Here is a 25,852-nt window from a genome sequence, read left to right on the forward strand (position 1 = left end):
TGCTGCCCTTGTAGGAAGGGCTGTTGGGCTCTTCCCAGCCCTGCACCCAGCTGCCAAATCCTGGAGGACAAATAGCTTGGGGGCAGAAGTGATTTGTCATTTTGACCCCTTCTTCTGTTTTTTTTTGCCTCTGGGGATGGACAATTCTTCCGCACACACCAGAATTTCCCTGGAGCCTCCTCTGTGTCACCAAGGGGACCTGACAGGTCCATGATGGGGAAAGCCCCTTCAGACCCCCCAGACCTCCTCTGTGCCTGTGTCCAGGAGGGAATGGCTGTGACATGGCTGCAGTGGCTCCAGCCAGGCCAGGGGTGCTTACATAAGATATTTACAGAGTGCCCAGGAGTGCCTTGGGAGGAAGCCAGCGTGCTGATTAGGTGACGTCTGCCTGGGCGGGTGGATTTGCCCTGGGAGCATCTGCTGCCTGTGCTGGTGGTCCTGCAGACCCTGCCCTCTGCTCCTTTATGTAAGCAGCCAGTTGGGCTCTGTGGCTGCAGCCAAACCTCTGGGTTGTGTGAGGTGCCTGTCTGACCCACAGTGTGTCCACCCGCAGTGTGAGCAGCTCATCACTGCTGCTTTTTCTTCCTCCTTTCCTGAAATAATTCACCCTTTGGATGAGGGGAAGGGGAGCTGAGCATTGGTTGTGGAGTGAGGAAAGCTGAAAGGGCTCCATGGTTTCTCCTGGGTGCCGTGAGCCCCCAGGGGAGCTGCTCTTTGCTGAGCATGACATGGTAAAATGCTAAAGCTGTGCTCATCACAACTGGCCCATGGAGCTGGCACTGGGATTGTGCATGAAGTCTAAGAATTCCCATCTGCTGCCCCAAATCCTCACCCCAAACACTGCAGGCCATGACAGCAGAAGATAAGCTTCTTTCCTCCCGCTTTTTCATGTTTTTCCAGTCAGGATCCCAAGCCATGGAGTCTCTGGCCTGGTCTTGGAGTGGTGGCATGCTGAGGGTGCGTGATTTTCCCAAACTGGCTCAATTTTTGCTCTCAGTTGTGGATAAGGAGGCTCCCACCTCAGGCCATGATGATATGCACTGGCCAAGGTCTCCTCAAGTGTTTGTCCTCTCTGTGTGCAGCAGGGCAGGGTCAGCAACTTCCAACTCCCAAAAAGTGTATCATGACCAGCTGGGAAATCCTCTGGGACTGTGCAAGGAGGTGCAAGTTTTATGGAGGATGTGCTTGTTTGGACCAGCACTGCTCATGGAGGAGCAAGGCTGAGCCATGCTGAGCTGAGCTGTGTGCACAGGGAGAAGAGAAGCAGAGGAAGAGCCAGAGGAGGATGCTGGGGAGTGCCATTCCCTGGGGACCCTGCTGAAACAAGCTCTAATGGGTGAAATTAAACTGAGTAGAATGGGAAAATTTCCTAAGATGTGTTAGAGCCTCCCGAGGGACGCGGTGCTGCCCCAGCAGCACAGTCCCCAGGGCAAACACAGGGGAGCAAAGCTGGCAGTGGGTCTGTGTCCCTGCTGTGGGGCTGAGCCTGGGTGTGCAGGAGCCTGAGCTGTGGCACCAGTGCTGGGATGCGACGGGGATGCTGCCAGGGTCCGTGTTGTGGCTGGGGCTGGGATCCAGCTGGAAGCTGGATGGAGCAGTCCTTCATTAGCAAAATCTGCAGAGTTTCACTGGCTACAAGTGGCATTTCATTTTGTCAACTGGCAGAAATACAAATGTCTTTTTTTCCCCTCCCTGTGCTAGCCATGCTGGGGAGAAATGGCTCACCTGCTCCATAGCTTTTCATGGAGCAGATTATTGCTCCTGGCTGATGGTTCCTCAGGCCCAATCCTGCTTTTTCTGCTCTTTCCTGGGTGAGTGGAGACAAAGGTGCTGAGCCAAGAGAGCAAGACCTGCTGGGCATGGTGTGACCAACCTATGGGGAGCTGCTCCACATCCCTGCATGGCAATGGCCAATTCTTGCCCCCATCAGCAGTTTCTGGTCCCCAAGACCTCACTCATAGTGCCAAAAAAGCACCACAATCAAAAGCCCTCAGCTGCTGTGCTCCTCCTGCTGCAGCTGGGCTCCTTCCCTGCCCTCTCTCCCTCCTGGTCTCACTGAAGCACAGGGATGTGCACCCCTCTATTTCCAGAGAAATCCACGGCAGTGCCGCAGCTCACTGCTCCTCACGCCCTGGGGTCAACCTCCCTGAGCTCTTTTGTGTCCCCTCTGTGCTGACACAGCCCTTGAGATGCTCTGGACGTGGACACCATGGCTGAGCATCCCTCTGTCCATCACCCAACTGCTCCTGGACATCCTTGCTGCTCTCCCAAGCTGAGATCCCCTGGTAACACAAACATCTCTTCTCCCCTGGGCCATCACCCCCTGCTTTCTCCTCTGCTGTGAGGGCTCCAGGGGCGAGAGCAGTGCCCACAGACCCGTGCCATCCCTCCTCCCCTCCGTCTGCCGCATCCCCTGGCCCGCTCTCTTCCCAAATCCCACCAGGACTTGGCCCTCTGCCTCCCTGTGCTGGCCAAGACTGTGGCCTGGCAGGGTGGGCACCCCGTGCCCGTGAGCAGATGGCCCAGGCTGGGAGCTGGGGGTCTGCCTGGGCGGGAGGGATGGAGCCAGCTCGGATGGGGCAGCAGTGCCAGGGCGAGGCGTGGCCGTGGCAAAGCTCATGGATATTTTTGACCTGGATGGATGAGGGTTTGTTTCCTGAGCTGGCACGTGTGGCTCTCACCGCCCAGTGGATGGAGGGACATGTTTTTGGTCATCAAAAGCCTGCAAATGACCTTTTTTGGAGCAGAAGTGGGAAGGGAGTGGGGTGCTGGGAGAGAGGAGCTGGTATTCCATAGGGACGTCCTGCAGTGGTGTCGTGGTCTCGTGTGGCTTGAATGGTGAATATTTTTCTGGGCTCTGGGCTGGGTGCTGCATCCATCAGCCTTGGGGCTTTCTCAGCTTGTATTTCCAAGTCCCAGTTATCACACAGGAGCCTTCGATGGGGCTCCAAGCCTATTTCCCCCAGCACCCCACCTTCCTCCTGCTGCAAACCCCATTGGAGCAGCTGGGCGAGATGCCCATGGGAGCACACCCCTGCCCTGTGGGATTTGTGAACTACCCTGTACCTTTTGGGGCTCAGCAAACCCAGTTTGCTTGCAATCCAGCTGCTAGGTTTTCAGAAGGGCTGGAGGACAGTGGGCTGTGTCCCCAGGGTGTGCAGGACGGGCTGGTGGCACCAATCCGAGCAGCCACCAGGAGGATGGGTGACTTAGCACGTTTCCCCATCCCCGCCTCCCCCTCGGCCTCCTCCTCCTCCTGTGGGAGCCCTGACATTAATGCAGCGGGAGGGGGGGGATTTATGGACGGCAGCCCTCCAATCGGGCCATCCATCCTGATTAAATTAGCCCTAATGGCTCAGCGCTGACTCGCGAGCTCACGGCCCCGCGCAGCCGCGCTCGCTCGCCAGGGCTCCATTGGAGCACCCCCATTCCAGCCCCTCATCCTCCTCCCCTCACCTGGACAATTCCCAAAAGAGTGGTTTGGGGCAGGGGAGGTTGGATCCTGGCTGGAGCTGTTCCCCGGATGGGAGCCTGGAACATGGGGGTCCCCAGGGCTGCGGTCCTGCGCCGACAGAAGGGGACAATGAGCTTCTTCCCAGCCCTGGTGGGAAAACGTGGGGAACTTCTCCCCAAAAGCAGAGGGAAACTGGGGTTACAGGGATGGAAGTCCCAGGCTATTCATTTGCATTTCCTGTAGCAAACTTGGGAGGGAGGGAGGGATAAGCCACCAGCATGGGCAGGTGATGGGAACACTAACCTGGCCAGTTGTGGCTGCCCAGCTTCACCCAGCCCCACTCTTGGACTGGGGACCCTGAAGCTGCTCCCCTCACACCAGTGCGTGCCCCTGGCCCATGGCCAGTCTCCCACCCCAGCTCTGCAGCCAATCTTTTAATCTATTTTTGAAGGAGTGTCAGGAACTTTGGTGTGGCACCTCTGGCTGGGCACTGGGGCAGGGAGGTATTTGGGAATCTTTCCATGGCCACGCAGGGGTGGCAGGAGAGCTGGCGTGTGAGGGGCTGCCTGACAGACAGAAAGGAGCAGTGTTTTGGGGTCAGGATGTCCCTGAGTGGTCTTTACAGGACCACCATGCCCAGTGTGTGTGAGCTGGTGTCCCCTCTGATCTGCAAATCCCAAATCCCTGCTGTTAACTGAGTATCCATCAGGGCTGGGGCAAGGCCCTGCAGTGCTTTTCATCCTGGGATTTTGGTGTTGGTTAAAATTCAGTGTTTCTGAGGTTTGTGGAATGGAGTGAGATGGGACAAGCCAAGGTGGAGAGGGGAGTGGAGGCAGCACTGGAAGCATTGCCCTGAGGTGCTCTGGGGTATTTGGGAGCAGTGAAGGAACAATCTCCATCTCAGGAGAGGATGGGAGTTGAGCACCAGGAGAGTCACTGCTCCAGGATGCTGTCAAAGGAGAGAGGGAGGAATTGCTGGTCCCAAACTTGTGGTGGGAACCACGGAAAAGTGAGGGAGAGGCTGCCAAAGAGCAGGGGAGGAGGCAGCCTCTTCATGTGCCGTGTTCTGTGGGGTTTCATGTTTTCTCTGTGACCTGCCAGCTCGTGACAGCCACGCTGAGCAGCGCCGAGCATCGCTGGCGAGGCTGGAGGTCTCCTGGCTGTGATTTCTTTCTTTCTTTCTTTTTTTTTTTTTTTTTGTGAACAAAGCCTGTGAATCCCCAAAAAAGGAGCAGGCAGCAGCCCTGGGATCTCGCGGGTGACCGAGTGTGGAGGAAGTGTAGCAAAAATTACAGACGGTGGCTGGTTTGCATCTCCCTCTGGCTGGGAGCCAGCCGGGGTTGTGAGCCCACTGCAGCATCCCTGAGCCTCTGCTCCCCTCCACAGGGGAAGGTTTCACTTTGACCCCCTCCAAAAAGGCCTCGCTGTTATAAGGATAGCGTGACCTGGAGGCACCCAAAGCCTCCCAAACGGTTTAAAATAATGCTCACCCCCAACGAAACAAACTTGGACTCCAGTCAACCTTTCGAAAAGAAAATAAAAATAATCCCCGCCTGCAATCAGTGGCTCCAATTCTCAGCCCCCTCTGTCCCCCCATCTCCCCTCCCCACACACACACAACCCCCTGCCCCTAAACCAGCCCAAAGTGAAGCCTTCAGGGACGCTGTCCCACCATCGATTTTCCATGGAAGGTGCCCAGCGAGGATGATGATGGGCTGCAGGGCTGCTGCCCCCCGAGCAGCGCGGGGGAGCTGAGATGCATCCATCGGCAAGGGGCTGTTGCTTCCCGGCTCTGTGCCTGCCGGGCTAGGAAAAGCCAGCGGAAGCCATCAAGGTAGAGGAGAGGAAGAAGAAGAAGAAGAGGAAGAAGAAGCAGCAGCAGAAGGGCCGAAGGGCTGGGGCGAAGCAGCCATTAGGAAAGTGCTGATGCAGAGGTTCCCTCGTGTCTACGGGCAGAGTTGGAGGAGTTGCTGTTCGCGGACAAAGGCAGCAGGAGGGAGTGGAGCTTTGTAGAAGCCGGAGCCTGTCTCACTGGGTGTCTGTGTTTCATTCCCTGTCAAAAAGCCTGGGAGCTGGTGGGGGGAAAAAGGCAGGGAAGCAAGCGGCGAGCTGCAGCGCTCGCTCAGGATCAGATAGCAGGGAAACCAATAGCGGCGAGAAAAAAAAAAAAAAAAAAAAAAAAAAAAAGAGAAAACCAACCCACATCAACCAACCAACCCACCCACCCTCCACGCTGAGGCTGGAACAGGCAGGTCCCTGCCAACTCCACAGCACGCAGCAAGCAGGGAAGAAGGGAAGAAGTCCACCCTCCCCGGGCAGGAGCGGAGTTGAGCCCGAAGGATATTTGATGACACTTTGGCTACGATGGGTCCCCCAGCATCTTCCAGAGCCCATTTGAGGGTGAAGGCTCCGAAAGCGCAGAGGGAGTTTGAAGCTAAATTCACCTGAGTCTGGATCTCTTGGTCGCTGGGATTTATCTGTTTTTCTTTTTTTCTCCACGGGGAAACCGAACCAAGAAAATAAGCGAGTTTGCTTTTTTTTTTTTTATTATTTTTTTTTAATCTCCCTCCTTTTTTTTTTTTTTTTTATTTTTTTTTAATTTTTTTTTTCTTTTGGAAGAAGATATTTTTTTCCCCCTGTGGTTGGAATGGAGGGGTTGGGTCTGTGCCTAAGAAGCAGCAGCCGAACGTCGGTCCTGGGAGAAAGCCGAGTGGATGTGGGGTGCCCTGCCAGCTAACTGTCCAGGAGCTGCAGCCCCACGGCCCGAGGGGCTGGATGCAGTGAGAGGTAAGTGCCGGCTCCGGTGCCTGCCCACCACGGCTCCTCCAGCTCCGTCTCAATCCCAAGTCAGAGGCAAAAACAGCAGTCTCATAGTGAGTCAATCACTTCCACCTATTGCAGCCCTAATGGAGAAATAAGACAGGGAAGTTTCGCAGCGCCGGCTCCAAGGGGAAAGTTCCCCCTCACCCCTGTGCCCCAAATGCCAGTTTTTTTTGGGGGGGGAGATGCTTTGCCAAGCGGCGTCACCGTGACAGTGCCATGGGCCCCCTCCCTGCCCAGCCAGCACTGAGGGTATTGCTGCTGCTTTTTGGGTTCCTCTCCGTGCTCCTGCTCCCCTCTGCTCGCTTCCCCCGGCCAGCTCGCTTCCTCACCCAAAACTTTTGCACAGCGGCTGTTTTGGGCAATGCCCACGCGGGGTTGTGCCCCTCGGTGCCCACACAGGGATGTTCACACGTTGGTGTGACACACACACACACAGCTCCTGACCCTCCTATCCCCAGCTCCCCGGGCCCTGCCGGCGGGGACACGCTTGGGGTGAGCCCGGGAGCTGCGGGGCTGGGGGGGCTTGGGAGGCAAACTGCAAAGCACAGGGAAAAACCCGAGCGAGCCGAGCCCGGCAGAGCAGCAGCAGCAGCAGCAGCAGCAGCAGCAGCAGCAGCAGCAGCAGCAGCAGCAGCATAATTGCATCACTGTAATAGTATCGGCGCTGAGCACGAGCCAGGCGAGTAAAATTGTCCAGAAAATGAGCTGTACTAAAGTGCCTCCAGTTAGCAGCACCTGCACGCCTTCACTCGGTGCTCGAGGCCGCTCGTATTTTTAGAAGTCTCTCTTAATTATAGAGCAAAGAGTGTGAGAGGGAAAATGGTGTGTATTTAGCAGCATTCCCGGACAGTTTTGCAGTGAATATGAGCACAAAATCACCAAATAGGGTTTATTTTCTTCCCCCCGTTTTGCACTTGTGATTTTGAACCACCTGTTTTGCTGTGGTGTCAGCAATCGAGGGCTGGGTTCTCTTCTTTCCTGTTCTTAGAAAGCGTGGCGTGACTTTGCCCGTGAAAAACATGGGAAGCGGTCCTGCTGCCTTCCCTCTGCACCCCAAATCAACCCCAATTTCTGACATCTGCCCATTCCCATCCCAGGGGTGACACTGCTGGGGACAGGGCGCTCACATGTCGGCGCCAGGTCCTCTGCAAGCAGCAGAGAGCTGGGGATGTTTTACAGGTCACTGTGGAAAAAAATCCACAACAAGCCCTGCAACAACTCGTTTTGCTTCTACAAACCTTCTTCCCCTCATCCCCTTCTCTGCAAAACTTTCCAGGGCCTTTTGTTTGGAACAGCAGGTGAAAGTCCCTTTGTGTGAGCACAAAGCAATGAAGCCACCAGAAAATAATGAAAACAAGACTTAAAAAAAAAAATTTAAAAAAAAAGAAAATCCTTGCCTGCTCTTTTCAGGCCTGGAAGAACAGCGAGCGCTCCCATCCATGCCAGATAAGCTTAATAAAGCTCTGGCTTTGCTGGGGAAGGCGCCGTAAAGGCCACTTTACTTCTTGCCTCTGATCCAAAACACACTTTGAAATCCTGTGTTGCCTCTGCTGCTCTTTACCCAAAAGAGTTGCTTTGCCTGTGAAGTCAAAGCAGTTTTTTCCTTAGCGCTGGAATGACCCAGGGATGGTTATGGCAATCCCCATGGGACCAGCTGGGGTTGGGATTTTGGCGTCACCCTGACTCTGGTGCCGTGGTGCTCTGTAGTTTTTGGTGGTGTCACAGTGGGGTTTTCCCCTGTCCCTGCTGGCTGGGGCAGCTCCACCAGCAGCGCAGCAGAAATGTTCCTGCTGCGGATAAACTTCGGGGGAGCAGCACCGTGAGCTGGAACCTGGCATTTCCACCCAATTCCTGCCAGCTTTAGGGGCTCTTGGGGTGGGAATGTGCTTGAGAGACACAGGAGCCTCACCCAAGCCCTGTGCAGGGGGAACGGGGCTGGGTTGGCAGTTTTGGGGGTGCTGTCTGCAGCAGGAGTGGGACAGTCCTGTCCTGCTCTCCTGTCACCGCTCGGGTGTGTGGCACTTGGAGGGGACACCTTATGTAAGCAGCGATGGCAGCGCCGTGCCCTGGCTGTGCCACCCTGCTCTGCCACTGCCAGGCCCCGTCCTGAGGGTCCCCTGTGGGTGCAGGAGCTGCTGGATCACTGTGCAAGGAGCACAATCCCCCTGCCAGGACAAACAGCCCCAAGCCCAGGGTTTGCCTGTGGGTTTTGCAGAGTTCATGCTTGCACCCTTCCTGGTGCTGGCTCTGCTGTCCCCTGCCCTGGGGAGGTGGCACCAGGCTCAAGCCCCTTTCTGGGCTCTTTTGCACCCCTTGGCTGAAGTCCAGCCCCATTTGTGTTTGGCAGTGCAGGGCAAGGGCTGGTTCACATGGATGAGGAGGGAGAAATTGTCCCCTGAGTGTGGGGACACTGCTTGGCAAAGGACCTGTGTCCCTGTCCCAGATCATGAGGCTGTCCCTCCATCCCCCTGAGTGCCCAGTGCATACCCAGCCACCTGCCCTGGCCCTGGTGTGCCTGAAATGGAGGAAAAAAGAGGAAAAAATGAGCATTAGGGTCTTGGGAAGCCCCTGTGCCCCAGGGAGCAGAGCCCGGTGGGTGTCTCATCACTCCAGCTCCACTCTGGCTTCTGACTTGGGGTGCAGGGGAGAAAGGTGGGAGTGTGGTGGCAGGGAGGCTCCCAGAGCTGCTCTGCACGGATCTGGGTGACTGTGGGCTTGTCACCTCACAGGGATGTGCCCCTCTTTCACCATTCCTGGCTCGTTCCTGGCTTGTTCCCTGGTCCCAACTGGGTCCTGCAGTCCCAGCTTGATCCCAGTTCCCAGCTCACTCCCTGTTCCCAGCTTGCAGTGAGGCAGGGCTGCCGGTGGGCGATGGATTCCTTGCAAAGCTCTCTCAGATTCCCCCGTTGGACTTTTGAAGCATCTGGTATCACTATCTCAGCATCATTATGAATTAATTAACATTAATTTCCTGCTCTGGTATCTCCCATTGCTGGGACCTTTAGCCTGGGCTTTTTTCTCCTCCTCCCTGACATCCTCAAACAGAAATGGCCAGATCCAGACCGTGCTTGACAGAAAACCAGAAAGAAATCACTTAATTGTGGTGCTGTGGGGGATTTGGGCTCCCAATCCTGCACCAAGGCAGCGGATGCTGCCGGGATCCCGATGCTCTGGTAACCAGGATAAGGCTGATCCTGGGGATGCTGCCAGCCCTGTTTGCCCCCTGGCAGTGCCCCCAGCACGGGGATGGGTGTTTGGGGATGGGTGATGCCAGCTGTGCCACCCCTCACCTCCGTGTCCCCGCAGGGATGCAGGGCAGGTGGGGCCAGGGCTGTCCTGCAGGGGAAGGATTTTCCCTCCAGCTCTGGGAAATCCTGCTCGTGGCTGCCCAGCCTGTGCTGGAGTGCTGGAGGCACCAGGGGTGTTCCTGCTCCCTGGGATGCTGCTCCAGGGACGCTGATCCCAAGGCAGGGATGCTGTCACAGGGATGCTGTCACAGGGATGCTGGCCTCAGCAAGGCTGTCCTTAGGGATGCTGACCCTCCGGATTTGTGAGGATGGGGATGCAGATGCAGCAGGCTGGCATCAGGGCTGGATCCTTTGCATCCTGCTCCGTGAGTCACCCCGAGGGAGGCACAGCCCGGCAGTCACAGCCTGACCCTGGCTCCTTCCCTGAGCCCTCACCTGCCCGGGTGAGCCCTGGACAGCCCAGAGGGACTCAGTAGGATGTGAATGCAGCACCCGCTGCCTCCCAGCCCCATCCCCACCTCCCATGCCCCATTCCCTGCCCCACAGCGGCCCAACCCTCCTGTCCCCCCAGTGCCACCCCAGTGCCACCCCCGTGTGCCCCACAGCAGCGCCACAGCATCCCTAGAGCCACCCCAGCCTCTCCTTGCAGCGTGGGCTGGGCTGGGGGGGTTCCCCCCAAACTCCCAAGCCCCGGGGTGGGGGTGGCAGCCCCGGGGGGGGCCGGGGGACAACCCTGGTGTCCTACATCCCCCGAGCAGGCTGGGGCTTACGTAACGGCCGTGCTGCAGTGTGTGCTCTGCTCAGCGCCAGTGCCACCGGCGGAGCTGCAGCGCGAGCCCGGCTCCCGGGAAATTCGCTTTTTGGGGACAGGGGGAGGCAGGGGGACACCTGCAGGGCAGCTGCGCTCCGGGGAGGGGCAGCGTCAGGAGGGGGTGGTTGGCAGGGCTGGCTGGGTGGGGGGTTGAGGTGTTTGCTCACAGCCCCTTCTGGCAGTGACCTTGGGGGTCAGAGGGGCCCTGGGTGGCAGCAGGAGGAGGGGGTGGGGATGGGGACGGCAGAGAGGGCACTGTCCTGGTCCTAAGTCAGAGGTGAGGTTGGAGTCCCTGCTGCACCTTCCTGCCACCCACAGTGCTGCCTGTCCCCTCTCGGAGAGCACTGTGCAGGTGGGGAAACTGAGGCAGAGGCTGTGCCATGCTGTGGGGAGCGGGTACCAGGGACCCTCTGGATGGGGAATTAGCAGCTCCTCAGAGAACCCTGGGTTGGAGGTGCCCCAGCTCAGCCCAAGCTCTGCCCCCAGAGCTGGTGTCCCCACTCAGGGCTGGCACTCGGGGCAGGCTGGCAGGGAGGGGCAGCTCTGGGTGTGTGTGACATGCCATGGGCCATGGGGGGACATCCTGGCCCTTCGTGTCCCCTGCTTGAGTTCCCAGGAAGCCACAGGGTGCCAGAACAGGGAGATGTGGGGAGAGACCTCCCTGCCAGGCTGTGCCAAGGCCGTGGTGTGGCAGGGACCAGTGTGCCACCAGTGTGCCACCAGTGTGCCACCAGTGTGTCACCGTGCCTGACCACTGCCAAGGGCCGGGGTGCACCTGGGATCTGACCCAGCCCTGGGGGCTGTGGGTGGGCTCAGGGTGCTGACAGCAGCCCAGGGGCTCAGGTGGCACCTGCTGCAGGTCCTCCTGTGGCTGAAATGTCACCACAGTCCCTCTCTGGCCCAGCTCTGCTCCGGCACAGCTCGCTGCAAGCAGGAGCAGGGTTTATGTCCCACTGCTCACTCGGAGCTGTGGGGACCTGGTGGGTCCCTGTCCCTTCCTGCTCGTGCAGGGCCATGCAGTGCCCCCAGCAGCTGGGCTGTGCCTCCGTGGTGCCTCACAGCAATGCCACCACCTGTGGGTGCCACCAGGCAGCGTGGATGTCACTGCAGGGCTGTGGGAAATCCCGGTGTGATGCCAGTGTGAAATACGTGGTGTCATCCATCAGTGACAGCCAGGGTGGCCCCAGGGACCGAGGCAGTGAGACCACCCTTCTCCATCCCCCTCTGCCCCTCGTTCCCAGGCTCAGCTGGTGTTTCTGCCAGGGCCGGGTGGGATGGAGCTCCAGCACCCCCAGAATCCTGCTGAGCGCCCTGTGCCCTCCTGGAGGGCACACGCTGTGCTGGGCACAGGGACCCCACACCCCGAGGCCAGGGGGAACCAAGGACACCAGTGAGCTCATCCCTCCTGCCCGGGCTGGGAAAATCATTGCATTGTGCTCCCTGCAAGAGGCTCAAAGGCCTTTGGTTCCCTTTTAGGACGTGGCTGGAAAGGAGCCACCAAAACAAACGCCAGGAAAAATAAGGCTTCAGTAGTAACTGCTTTCTTCTTGGGGTCTGAATGTGGGTCGCTCACCTCACTTGGGGAACCCCCAGTGCTTGGACTGTAGGGATGAAACTCACCCCAACACATTTCTGCCAAATTCCAACCTGTTGGATGATTTACATTTGGGAGAAGTCTCTGGATTGTGCTGCTTTGTCCCTGCAGCACTCAGGGGAGCCCTGGCACAACCCTTGGAGGGTTGGGGCACCTGGCACGGTGGGATCCTGCCCCCCAGCCAGGCTGGGCTCGCAGCTGGGCTCAGAACACCCTCCACAGCAGTCACACCCATGGGCCAGCTAATCTGCATCTGACAGCGAGTCATCCTTCCCACCGTGCCGAGGGCTGCGCTGACAGTGTGCCTGAAGGGGCTGATGAATTAAGTGCATCTTATAAATACACCAGATATTAAAATCCCCGTGTAATTACAGTGCAATGGATTGTGTGTGGTGCTGAAGGGGAAGCAATTCAGCAGAGCAAAGGAATTACAGTGATAGAGGAGAGGCAGTGAGGCATCACTGCTCTGCTGGGGTACAGCAGGGGCTGCTTTGGGGCTGCAATGAGAGGCCCCAGAGCTCTGCTGGCATCCAGGGCTTGTCTGGGACTCTGCAGGGATTGGGGACATCGAGCTGGACCTGCAGAGTTTCGTGGTGGGGAGTGAGAGAGGGCTGAGCTCTGCTTCATCCCTTGCTCTGCCGGGGAGGAAGGCACCTGCTCCCAGTCTGCCTCTGGCCACACAGATCCACAAGCTCTGGCCATTGCTCACTCCAGCATCCCACTGCTCCCAGTGCTCCCATGTGTGACCAGCACTCAGTGCTTGAGCAGATCTAAGACAAGAGAACATGATTTCCCCTTTCCTTTCCTTTCCTTTCCTTTCCTTTCCTTTCCTTTCCTTTCCTTTCCTTTCCTTTCCTTTCCTTTCCTTTCCTTTCCTTTCCTTTCCTTTCCTTTCCTTTCCTTTCCTTTCCTTTCCTTTCCTTTCCTTTCCTTTCCTTTCCTTTCCTTTCCTTTCCTTTCCTTTCCTTTCCTTTCCTTTCCCTTTCCTCTTTGCTATCTTCATTCCTTTCCTTTCTTTTTTCTGTCACCCCCTCTCTTTTCCCCTTCTGTTTTATGTTTGGATTTTTTTTGTTTGTTTTTGTGTTGTTTTTTTTTTTTTTTTGCTTTTTTCCCCCTGCTTTTCCTTTTCTCTCTCCTTTTCCCCTTTCACGCCCCACATTCCCAGCTCCAGGAGCTGCAGGTGTGTGATCTCCAGGCAGAGGCTGCTCCAGGTGATCAAACACCCCATCCCATCACTCACATCCCCACATTCCAGCACAGGGGGGATTTTTTGGTGCTTTCAGCCCCCCTGGCCCGGGGAGGGGGTGCCACCTGCCAGGACCTTGTGGTCACAGTGTCCCCAGCCCGGTTTGGCTGCGGGGCTGCCGGAGCAAAGGCTTCGCCTTAATGAGCCGGTGCTGCTCGGCTCGTTAATGATGCGGAGCGGCGCCATCGCAGACAATTAGGGAGTGCTGTCCCGGGCTCTAATGAGGGCACAGAGCGAGCCTGGGGGTGCTGTGGGAGGCTGTAGGAAGCTGTGGGGTGCTGTGGGGTGTGATGGGATGCTGTAGGATGCTGTGAGATGCTGTGGGGTGCACTGGGGTGCTCTGGGACGCTGTGGGATGTTGTAGGGTGCTGTAGGAAGCTGTAGGATGCTGTGAGATGCTGTAGGATGCTGTGGAACGCTGTGGGGTGCTGTAGGAAGCTGTGGGATGCTGTGGGGTGCATTGGGATGCTGTAGGGTGCTGTAGGATGCTGTGGAACGCTGTGGGATGCTGTAGGAAGCTGTGGGATGCTGTGGGGTGCTGTAGGAAGCTGTGGGATGCTGTGGGGTGCATTGGGATGCTGTAGGGTGCTGTAGGATGCTGTGGAACGCTGTGGGATGCTGTAGGAAGCTGTGGGATGCTGTGGGGTGCTGTAGGAAGCTGTGGGATGCTGTGGGGTGCATTGGGATGCTGTAGGGTGCTGTAGGATGCTGTGGAACGCTGTGGGATGCTGTAGGAAGCTGTGGGATGCTGTGGGGTGCTGTGGGATGCTGTAGGAAGCTGTGGGATGCTGTGGGGTGCTGTAGGGTGCTGTAGGATGCTGTGGAACGCTGTGGGATGCCGTGGGGTGCTGTAGGAAGCTGTGGGGTGCTGTAGGAAGCTGTGGGATGCTGTGGGGTGCTGTAGGGTGCTGTGGAGTGCTGTAGGATGCTGTGGAACACTGTGGGATGCTGTAGGAAGCTGTGGGGTGCTGTGGGGTGCTGTAGGATGCTGTGGGGTGCTGTAGGAAGCTGTGGGATGCTGTGGAATGCTGTGGGATGCTGTGGGGTGCTGTAGGAAGCTGTGGAATGCTGTGGGATGCCGTGGGGTGCATTGGGGTGCCATGGGGTGCCACATGTGTGGGCACAGAGCTGGGCTGTGCCAAGGCACCCACCTGGCAGCACCAATGACCCACCCCACCACCACCCACAGCGCTGCCTCCTCCTCATCCTCTTCTTCCTCCTCCTCTTCCCCCTCCCCAGAAGCGCCAAGAGTCACACAGGACATTGTCCCCGTCGTGTCCCCATCCCACACTTGGTGAGGACACGGGGCCCTGTGATGCCTGCCTTCACTGGTACAATGGTGTTTGTTCCCTAATCAGCACAATCTGGCAACCCACACCGTCCTCCCAGTCATTAATTATTATTAATTATTTGTTATGCAAATAGGGTTGAGGAGCCCAGCGCTGAAGGCAGCACAAACACAAACAATCCCGGGCCTGGGTGTTTATGTAAGGGTGGGCACCATGGGAGGGCCTGGAGCCACCCAGGCTCTGTGTGCTGACCCCTGCCCAGGGTCCCCTGGGAGCTGGGGACACGCTGGTGGCATCAGTGGCCATTGGTGTGGCAGGGCTGGTGCTGGAAAGGACTGCAGCAGTGCTGGGTGTGGGCTGTAATAGGGAAATGGTGCTTTTCAGGGTCCTGGGGGAGGAGGGTGATGACCCAAGGGTGTAGGGAGATGTGTTGGTGGTGGGTGGCTGAGGAAGGTGCTGCTGGCAGAGGTGGGAAAGGTGATCTCTGTGTTTTCTGGGCGCTGAGGATGCCCTGTCCCACTTTTCCCTGTGGTCCATCCCTGGGAATGGTGTCTGGGGGGAAGCTGGGATGTTTCACCAAAGCTGGTTCAGTAAGTGGCAGTTTCCTGTCTCCACCCCCAGCTGGATGGAGGATGGGGCTGGGATCCACCTGTGCACCCCTCCCAGCCCCTGCCTGCTGCTGATGGGGTGATTTTGGCTGATTTTTGTGCTCCCCACCTTCCCCTTCCCCTCCATCTGGGGCTCTCTGCTCCGTCCCTGTCTCCCTTCTCTTTCCATTCCTCTGATCCCACCATCCACCCCAAATGCAGCCCCCATCACCTCCCTGTGCCACACAGCAATGGCACCAGTGGCACTGTGCCACAGGGACACAGCCTGGCAGCAGCAGGGCCCTACCCAAGCCCTGCCTGAGCAACAGGGAAGGGAACTGAGAAAAAATGGAAATTAAAGAGAGGAAAGGATTAATAAGGATCCTGCCTCAACCACAATGGCTTTGTTTCAGGAGAGCTGATACCACACGCTGCTCCTCAGAGGGTTTTGGGAAGCAGAGAGGTTTTGGCCATGCCCAGGTGCAGATCTGGAGTGCTGTGAGTGAGATCTTGGTCCCTGCCCAGCCAACTGATATTCCCTGGTGTCCTGCTGCTGTCCCCAGCCAAGTGCTGCACCGTGAGGCCTCTGTTGGCACAAAGCAGAGCCCTGGCAGAGTGGAGATTTGGGGGAAGAAAGGTGTTCTCACAAGGCACAAAACACAAATGTGTTCTCACGAGGCAGTGCCTGTCCTGCTGGGTGCTCTGTGGAGCCGTGCCCTGTGACATGGGACAGCGTGGGATCTGTAGGGCTGCTGGCTCCTGCTGCACAGGGCATCACCCCACAGGCTGTGCACAGCTCACCCCGAGCACAGAACCACCTGTGTGTTTCTGACAACTCCCTCTTGCAAGCACCAAGCTCCATGGGGGTCACCTGTACATCCGTGTGTGTCCCTTTACATCCATGTGGATCACCTGTACATCCATGTGTGTCCTTGCACATCCATGTGTGTCCCTGTACATCTGTGTGGATCACCTGTACATCCGTGTGGATCACCTGTACATCCATGTGTGTCCCTGTACATCCGTGTGGATCACCTGTACATCCGTGTGTGTCCCTGTACATCCCTCCCCAGCCCCGGTGTTCTTCACTTTTTGCACTTCCCAGATCCCTCAGTCGCTGCCCCACAAGGCTGCTTCCTGCATTTCCTCCATCCCGGGGTATTTGCCCTTTAGAGGAACATTTCTTTAGAGGTATTCATTCCCAGCAGGGACGGGAGGGGAGCAGCACTCTGCACAAGCTGTGCTCAGAGCTGCAGCGAAGTCCCGACAAAGCTCTCCCATTATTCCCGTGCCTGCTGTCCGTGGGGAGCTCAGCCTCTTTTCTTCCCTCTCCGCTGCAGGAACCAGCTCTGGCTGCCGCCAGGGTTATCTCCATCCTCCAGCTTGCAGCACGCTCTGCTGCTTCCCCGTCCCTGCGAGGGCTGGGGCTCGACCCCGGCCGGGCAGCTCAGGCTCCCGCAGCGAGCGCCGGGGCTTTATTCTCCCATCGCCCATAATGAGCTCGCAGATAAAACCAGGAATAAAACCGGGGACTTGTGGAAGTTCCCTGCCCGCCTGCTGGGCACCGGTGCGTGCTCTCTGCCCCATCCCGATGCCAGGGCTGAGCGGGGGCTGCGGGGAGGGCTGAAGCCAGTTTCAGATAAAGCCAGATGCCAGTTTCTAATAAAGCTCGGCTCCCGCCGTGAGCCGCTCCAGATGAGAACGGCGGGGAAGCCGCCGCCGGACGGACACGTGAAAAACGGCTGAAGGTGAACGGATCTGTGCACTGCCCGTGGAGTGTGCCATGAGGATGCTCTGAGGAGCATCGTGCCCCGGCTCTGTCCGCCGTGGGGGCTCGGGGGCTGCGGGGTCCGGGCGCTGCGTGGAGCGCGGCAGGAAGGAAGCGCTCGGCGAGGACACAGCCAGCGCTGCGTGCGCGTCCTTACATGTGTGCTATTTTCAGCCTGACGGGGAGCAGGCCAAGTTCTCCAACAGATTGAGTTGGGAGCTGAAATCCTCCTCTCCTCCTCCCCGCTGCCCAGCACCCACCGCCGGCAGGCGCGGCGGGTCCGAGTGCGCCGCGGGCACCGCGCTCTGCCCCGCGCACCCCGAGCTCCCGTCCGGAGCTGAACCCCGCTCCCTCTGCCACTGCTGCCGCTGCCCCAGCTCGGAACAAGGCCTCAGGATCTGTCCCTGCCCAGGGACCAGCGGCTGCAGCTTCTCCTTTCCTCACTTTGCAGCTTCTCCCTTCCCCACCGCCACCAGCATCCTCCCAAACCCAACCTCATCCCATCATGGATCTCCAGCCTCACCTGCCTTTGGCTTCATCACACACATTCCCACCTGCTCTGCCCTTGCTTTTTTCCCAAGCAGAAGATATCCCTCCTCCCCTCCTTCCTCCCTTTCCCAAATTCCCCCTTCCTCACCCCCATTGCTGCGACCCCTCCAGAAGTGCAGCCATGTCCTCGCCCTGTTTGAAATGCAGGGAAGAAGCCCATGTGCACCTTACTGCCTCAGCACCCTGTAATCATTTTGTCAGCCAAAAGCACTTTTGTCAAACCCCCACAGGCAAACTGGGAGGGGATGGATTGGGAAGAGGCATCTGACACGATTCCTTGCTTTTTTCCCCCCTTTTCCCATCCGGGGTTTTGCTTTACGTGCAGGACAAGCATTGGGTTTTTCTCTCCTCTCCCTCTCCACGTGTTTCAACAACTGCCCAGAGAGAGTGAAAGGAATAAGGGAAATGTTACAGGAAAGCAGCAAGGCTGGAGAAAATGTATTGCCAGAGGCTGGGTCTGCTCAACAAAGTGCAATTACGCAATGGGAGGAGAAAGCTGTTCAGGCTGGACTAATGGAGCCCCAGGCCCGGTCACCTGGGATGGCCCCAAAATGTTCAGGTGCTGGGGGGGCATTAAATGGCTCCTTCTGTCCAGCACATGAGCTGCTCTCAGGGGTTTTACCGTGGGAGGTCGATGGCATGGCATTGGTTTGCCCCATTCTCAAAGCAACAAACTCAGTGACAGCAACTGAGGAGACAGGGTTGTCCTTGATGTCATCTCTCCCACCGCAGCTTCAGGAGGAGTGTCCCTTTCTCAGCCCCTTCATCTTCTCTGATGAGAGTCTGGGGTCACAGCAGCGGCTGACAGCAGCCCTTTCCTCCAGGAAAAGGGTGGAGGCACTTGGAGTCAGCATTTCATGTGGCCTTGAGGACAGATGGGCTTCCCAGGGACAGGCAGACGGTGTGGGGGAAACAGGCTCTGCTCCAAGTATGGGGACCTCTGATTTGGGTTCTGCAGCCTGGGAATGTGGCTCTGCTTTTCTTCCCTGCTTTTCTTTTGGCTGGCACTTGCCTGAGCAAAGGGGCGAGCTGCCTTTGCCAGCCTGTGTCACATGAGCACCACGGGGAGTTTGCACAGAGCCTATCCCCTCTCCATAACCTTTCCACTAATGAGGAGGCAAATTCCTGGGATGGCTGCAGCGCTGGAAGGTCAGAGCCATCACAGCCTGGCTCTGCCCATGGTACAATCCTCCTTTCCCACATCCTTAGTGGTTTGGGGTGTAAAGAGGAGCTGGGAATGGGATGCTCCAAGGAAATCTCATGTCCAGGATGGCACCACTGACTGGAAAAATGAGGCACCACAAAGCACCGCCGAGCCCTGCCTAACGAACAGGCAGTCGTTAACTCTGCACCGAAGTGTTTGCAGGTCTCCAACACAGAGAAAAAAAAAATAAAAAAATCCCCAGAACCCACTTGCAAATGCTGCTCATCTAATTAGGGTACCAGGAAAGGCTCATCCATCCTTATGTGTCCAGCGTGTCCTCAAACACGCACGTGAAACCTGGGCCATCAAACACTCGGAGCCGGCGTCGCAGCGAGACGCTCCCGTCCGGAGACAGGTCTTTAAATCATCCCCGAGCTCTGGGAAAGCTGCAGACAGCTCCAGAGCGGAAAATGAAAAGGCAAAACGTTGCTCCTGGAGCTCTTGCCCTGAATTATTTGCTCAGCTTCAATAATAAGTTACACACAAGCCAAACTGAAGCTGCTCGGGTGGTTTTGTGGGGAGGACCAGCCTGGTGGATGCTGTGGAGCAGTGCCTGGGCCCTTGGTACTCCAGCACCTTTGGGAACCGATGTGCTCTGGGAAGACAAGCTGGGAAAAGAGGGGAAAAAAATCCCACTTTAATGGGCCTTTGTGCAGTATGAATGTGTGGGAGCTGGGATTGAAGCTTTTCATTGATTGTCCTGGAGACGGAGGGGACAGCAGTGCTGGGGATGATGTTCCTCTGTCTCCTCTTCCCTGGCCCTGTTGCTCCCATGGGTGAATGACTGGCAGGTACCAGCAGGGAAAACCCTGGGCTCTTTCCCTGCCTTATTCTAGGCTAGTTTGACTAAATCTGCCTCGTTTAGGATGAATCACTCCAGCACTGCTGGTTGTGACCTGCTGGCCACTGTGCTTGCTGAGCTTCTGCAATTTCTCTTTTATTGGTGAAAATGAGAAGTTGCTTTTTCTGCCCTTTTCTCTGGGATCACAGATTGCAAATAATGATTGCCTTAAACACAGGCTATTTCCCAGCTTGCTGGGGATGGGATTGCTGGGTGTTCAGTGCTGGTGGCACCAGGAGCCAGGCCAGCTCTGTGTTAACATGGTCCAACAAGCATCTTGATTTAACTCTCTGTAATTTAACTCTCCTTTATTTAACTCTCCCCTTTCTCAACTTCATCTTTCCTAATGGAGCAGAGTGGATGAGATCTTGCCACGAGCCATGTGTTGCATCCTGCACACGGGGCTCTGGGTTGGTTTCCATGTGTTTCTCATGGAAAGGTGATGGATCCTGCTTTGTTGAGCTGCAATGGATCCCATTTTCTCTCGTGCCTGATTCCATGGGATCCCATGGAGCACAAGGAGCTGTTCACACTGAGTGCCTGTAGCTGAACACATCTCCCTGCATTTATTAGTTGCTGCTTTTTGCTGCTTTTTCTCCCGTTTCCTTTCCATGGGGTTATTCATAGCCAGGCCAACTCTGCTCCCACCCTCCTCTCCCTGTGAGTCCCCAGGTGCTGCCTTGAGGAGGCAGGCACCTTGTTCCCAGTGAAAGATGCTGTCAAGGCTTAGCCCAAGGGCACAGGTATAAAACTTCCTGCAGGAACAGTTTGCTGCAGGAATTGTGCTGAACCAGCCAGACTGGGTGGTTTCAGGGGATCAACCAGGACTGCGCTGAGATGATCTCACCCGCTTGCTTCCAGCCTGATCCCGTTGCTTGTGTAACTCAAACATGTTTTGTAAGGAAAATATAACCTGATGATCCTTCCCCCTACGGACTAAGCCAGGATCTGATTTTGGTGTTTATGGCAATAGCAAAATATAAGTTTTTCCCCACGGTTTCTTCTCTTTGTGACTCCCATAAGGGCCCTGAGGATTCTGCTGATGCCCTGAGACAGCAGCAGGTCTGGGCTCATGGTTAGAGGTGCAGATGAGACACTTGGGGACATGGGTTAGTGGTGGCCATGGCAGTGCTGGGTTAACTGGGTGATCTTAGAGACCATTTCCAACCCTGATGATTCTGTGTGCTGCAAAAAGGCAGGGAGGTCTCCAGGAACCCAAAGAGTGGCTCCACATTCGCCTTGGGTCTGTCAGCAACCTTTCCCCCAAATGGAAAATGAGCTTTTGGGGTAAAAAACCCCAACAAAACACATGAAAAAAAATCACTATCTGTGATGCCATCTGTGTCTGCAGTGTGGCACAGCAGGGACAAGCTGTGCCCAGACTGCTGAGCACCTATGCCAGGGAGCTGAAAGAGGTGGCACGAGCCTTCCTCCTCATTTTCCCCCCCTGGGAGAGGAATGTCCTGTTTCTCTTGGGAACAACAGTATCTCCTTGGCATCTCTCTCTTTAGAAGCTTTGATTTCTTTTCCAACTGCAGCTCTCTAGCCTCAACAGCATGTCTTGGATATTTTTTTTGTCCCACCGGTCCCCCCTCCTGTTGATCCCAGGGGAAGGCTGGTTGGAAACCTCTCCAGCAGCCCAGGCAAGAGGCAATGGAGGGCTGGGGGCAGCAAGTTGCCAGTTCATTTGTTTTCCTCGATGGGGTTTCAAAAAAAAAAAAAGTGATGGGCTGATGAGTTTGGAGTCTCAGGGGGGCAATTTCCCTGGCAGCATCCAAGTTGTGTCACCTCTCTGCTTGGCTCTGTGACGACAGTGTTGATTTGAATTCTTCCAACTTAAGACTGATTTAAATGATGGTGAAGTTGGGGGGTGGCGTGTGGGAGTAGAGCACTGAGCGCTATTCTTTTTCGGTTGTCATATGCCTCCATAAAGGCTTCTCCTGCCTTGGGGATTTGCATAGATCCCTGGTCCAGATTGTGCTGCAAAACCCACCGGTGGTCCTCAAAGCTATGGCAACGCTTCTGGGCTGGCTCCTGAGGCAGATGAAGCTGGGAAGTTTAGGTGTGTTTGCAAGCCTTATGCCATCATTGCTCCTTTTTGGGTTTGGGGGATGCAGATGGGGCTGGGAGAGCAGCTGGGAGACCCCACTCCCCTCCTGACCAACAGCATTCCCCCTCCTCTGCAGCCCCATGCCCTGGGGAATGTCTGGCTGCATCTCTATTCTATTCTATTCTATTCTATTCTATTCTATTCTATTCTATTCTATTCTATTCTATTCTATTCTATTCTATTCTATCCTATCCTATCCTATCCTATCCTATCCCATCCCATCCCATCCCATCCCATCCTATCCTATCCTATCCTATCCTATCCTATCCTATCCTATCCTATCCTATCCTATCCTATCCTATCCTATCCTATCCTATCCTATCCTATTCCATTCTATTTCTCCTCAGCATGTTCTGCTTCGCTGAGCTCTCCCAGCCTTGCACTCCAAACCACTCTAATTTGATGGCAAGATGGTGAGGTCAGGAAAAAAAACCCCAACATTCTCAATGTTTTTGTGAAAAATAGGTGTTTGGGTGATGACCTCATGGGGAGGGAGGCTGCAGAGTGAGCCAGTCTCCTACCAGTGAAACCGCAGGAGGCGAACGAGTGGGATTGTGCAAATGTCCCAGCCACAGGGAAAGCTTAATTCGGTGCTTGTAATAGCTGAGGACACGCACATCTGTAGGGAAGCAGGCTCCCTTCCTCGCGCTGCTCCCAGAAGGGCTTGTTTGTTTAATTTTATCTCGCCGAGAAAATTATAAAAGGAAAAAAAAAAAAAAACAACAAAAAAAACCAAGCCATACAACCACCACTCTGTGGTTTTACTCAGCTGCAGCACAAAACCACCCCAGCAGCGGAGCCTGGAGAGCGCCGGGAGCGAAGCCCTCGCCTGAGCCCAGGTATTTCCGTGGGGAAGCGGGGCAGCGAGGGGCCCCCGCGCTCTGCCAGGACCCCGCTGCCTGCTGGCACAGGGCCAGGCAGGATGGAGCCGCTGTAGGAGCCGTCAGAGCTGGAGAGACCCGCACATCGCACTGGCTGAGCTGCCCTGCCATAAACCCCACCGCCCCGGGCAGCGGTACCCTGCAAGGAGGGAGATGTTTGCCCTTTGAGAGGCTGCAGCACGATGGGGGTCTCTGGGACCCCCGGCACAACAGCCTGGCTTGCCCAGGTGTCACCACTGCACCTTCTGGCCGAGCAGAGTGGGCAAGGTTGGATTTTGGGGCAGAAAGTTGAGATCTTTGTGGTGGTTGGCGCTCTGAGAGCTGCCATGTAAACCCCGGCACAGAGATGGCTGGTGAGGCTGGATAACGTGGGAGCGCCTGTGCTCTGGTTCCAGCTCATTTTCCTCGCTGTCATTAGTTTAAATTTCCGAGGGAGCCTGGGCTTGGCATCAGACGCTGACATCCTTTAATTTAACAAATGTAAAAACGGGACGGTTTCCAAGTGGAGTGATTAGAAGCGCCCCGCTCCGTCCCGCAGCCGCGGTGCCGGGCGCTGGCCGGGCCGTCCCTGTCACCGCCGGCGGGGCTGCGGCTGAGACCTCCCACACTCGTCACACGGGTGTGACACCCATCATCACCACCATCACCATCCCTGCCCGCCGCTCAGCGCTGCCACCCCATCCTCACCATCCTCACCATCCCTGCCCGCCGCTCAGCGCTGCCATCCCCATCCTCACCATCCTCACCATCCTCGCCATCCCTGCCCAGCAGCGGGGCTGGGAGCAGGAGCACAGCTCGCCGAGGGGAGGGACGGGGCTGTGCCCCCCGTGCCACCCCCACAGCACCCCCCGAGATGCCGTCACCCCTTTGCCCTGGCAAGGGCCTCCTCCGCCTCCGGGTTTGCGTAGGAGGGCGCGTGTCCCCCCTAAGCTGCTTAATGAGGGTTAAGAAGCTAACGGGCTTATTTCCAGCAATGTTTTCCACAGCTCTGCAGGTGTCCCTGGAAGCAGAGTGGCCGTGCTCCCACCCGGGAGCATCCTGCTGGTGTTCCCACCAGCCAGCCTGTGCTGCCATGAGCTCGTCAGTGCTCAGCCAGCTGCCTGAGTCAAAGCAGTGCCTGTTTTCAGGGTGCTTCGACACCCTGTGACAAAGACCCAGGCTGTGGTTTGGGTGGGGAAGGGGAGTAGGGGGGTGGCATCCCTATGGATACATCCCCCATCGCCCTGGTCCCTCTCGCTCTGCCTCCAGAGCATCTCTGCAGCATCCCTGGGCGGTCGCCTGGAGACGGCCGCCGCGGGTTGCCACAGCGACGGAGCCTTCGCTCAGCATCCCTCCAACTCCGCAGCCTCGGCCGAAGTTGGGCGACAGGAAAATATCCCAGGGAAGGGATATTTGTCTGTCCTCCCCTGGGGTAGCAATGCAGGGCTGGGGAAACTGAGGCACAGCAGGTGGAGTTGGAAGCAGCTGTGACGCGATGGAGAAGGGTTTGGGAGCTGCCTGTGAGGTTTAATGGGTACAAAGGGGTGGAAACGGGGCTGGTGGAGGGCAGGGGGTGCCTGCAGTCAGCACTTTGGGGGGCAGGTGCTGGTGCAGCACCTCCACACGAGTCCTCCCAGCAGCAGCCATTGATTGTCCATGGCAATGCCAGCTTGCCCAGGTTGTCATCTGTCGTGACATCCAGCCCGTGCTGGGGTGGGCTGCAGGGGTGTGCACACCCTGGGGGGCTCAGCCACCCAGAACCCAGACAAAAACCTGGGGTCCCTACACAGGATGGGGAGACTGGCCCCAAAACCATCAGGGTCCCTCAGGGATGGGGCTCCACAGGGTGACACGGTGGCTCAGGCTGGTGCCTGGCCCTGGGGACTCTCTGTGGTGAGGGAGAGGAGGGTGAGACCCCTTTGGGGTGACCATGCAGTGGTGGCCCCATCAGTCCCCCCAAACCACGCCTCTAACTGAAGGCGATGTCCGTGGAGGGCGAGAAGAGGTTACGTAACTTTGGCGTTTGGAAAATTCTTTCTGCTCCCTTATCGGCTTTATAAATATCTCGACCTGGGGCCAGGCCAGCCAGGGGCGAAGGCGATGACAAGGGCTGCTGCCAGTGCCCAGGCTCAGGCCTCTCCAGCCACTGTGCCTCAGTTTCCCCACCTCTATGGACAAGACCATCCCTGCTTCTCCTGCTGCTGTGCTGAGGGGAGGGCTCCTTGCTGCCTATGGGAGCAGAGAGGGTTTTTCCCCTCCAACAGAAAAAGAGGGGGATTTTTCTTCCTCTCCTGAAATAGGCTTGAGGGTGATTTTGGGTCGCAGACCTCCTTAAGTGGCAAGACCAAAGAACCAAGGTCCTTGCCCTAATGTGGTATCACATTCCCCAGGTTTCAATTTGTTGCATCCTTCTTGCTGGTCTTTGATGTCCTGGAAGTCCCTGGCTGGGGGTCATGCAGTGCCTTACCTACTGTGTTTTCCCAGCAGGATGCTGGGGTGGGTGCCTGCCCTGCTGCCCCTGCTCCCCACAGCCCAGCCAGGGCACAGTGGGATGCTGCTGCGTGGCTGCTGCCCACTGCAGGGGCCCCAGGCTTTGAGGGGGGGTTCAGCAGGTCCCCTGCTCACGTGCACTCCCATCTGTGCCACTTGCAGGGCTCTGTCCCCCCGGGGATGTCGGAGGGCGGCCGGGGCCGTGTCGATAGCGGCGCGCACGGCGCACACAGCCCAGGGCAGCGTTGTGTAACTCTCCGTGAGGCTCTTCACCAGGGCCATGTCGCCCTGTCCCAATGCCACCAGACCTGTCATCCTCCCCAGTGCCACCAGACTTGGCCCTTGCCCCAGCCACGGGCTCCTTTTGCTCTGTGCCCTCCCATTGCCACCACAGCCACCCAGCCATGCCAGGATGCTGTGTGATGTCTGTTTGCACTGCTAAAGGGATTCTGGTGGGCAGCACCAGGACCCCAGGGGTTCTGCAGGCTGTTGTGGGCGGCAGCAGCGTGACACCACTGTTACCTCCCCAAGTCTTCCTGTGGCAGCATTTTGGGTTTGCCTGCTGGTGCCCCTCTCCTTGTCAGCCCATGTGTGCACACAGCAGGGCCCGGGCTCGCCAACGCCGGGCTGTGCACTCGCCTTGTTCATTGTAGGGTTGCGCAAGGACACACGTGGGGGTTGTTATTTTAGGGCTGGCCAAAAAAAAAATAGGGATCCCTTCATTGCTGTTGTGATCTGCAGTGTGTATCTGAGCAAGCCACCCACCAGTGACCTGCTCTGTGCAAAGGAGCAGAGGGGGAACACGGGCAGATGTGCACCAAACCTTGGTTTAGAAATGACCTTTTAAATGCCTTAAATGCCCAGATCTCTGCCACAGGCTCTGTGTCTGCTGAGCCCCTTAACAACAGAACCTGATGTTGGGGCCCAGAAATAATGAATTATTTTAGGGATGTCTGTCTGGTTCCTTCATGGCCACCT

At 57.0% G+C, this 25,852-nt stretch overlaps 1 protein-coding gene across 1 annotated transcript in view; it reads left to right on the forward strand.

Annotated features, from left to right (window-relative positions):
- The first annotated feature begins 5,701 nt into the window (after nucleotides 1-5,701).
- Nucleotides 5,702-25,852, forward strand: part of LOC131090340 (ATP-sensitive inward rectifier potassium channel 12) — a 33,251-nt gene continuing 13,100 nt past the window's right edge. The window contains exon 1 of the mRNA XM_058035644.1: nucleotides 5,702-6,241. The gene's annotated coding sequence lies outside the window, so the exon portion shown is untranslated. The remainder of the gene's footprint in view (nucleotides 6,242-25,852) is intronic.

The sequence above is a fragment of the Melospiza georgiana genome, chromosome 16 (genome assembly GCF_028018845.1).
Source record: "Melospiza georgiana isolate bMelGeo1 chromosome 16, bMelGeo1.pri, whole genome shotgun sequence".
Lineage (NCBI taxonomy): Eukaryota > Metazoa > Chordata > Aves > Passeriformes > Passerellidae > Melospiza > Melospiza georgiana.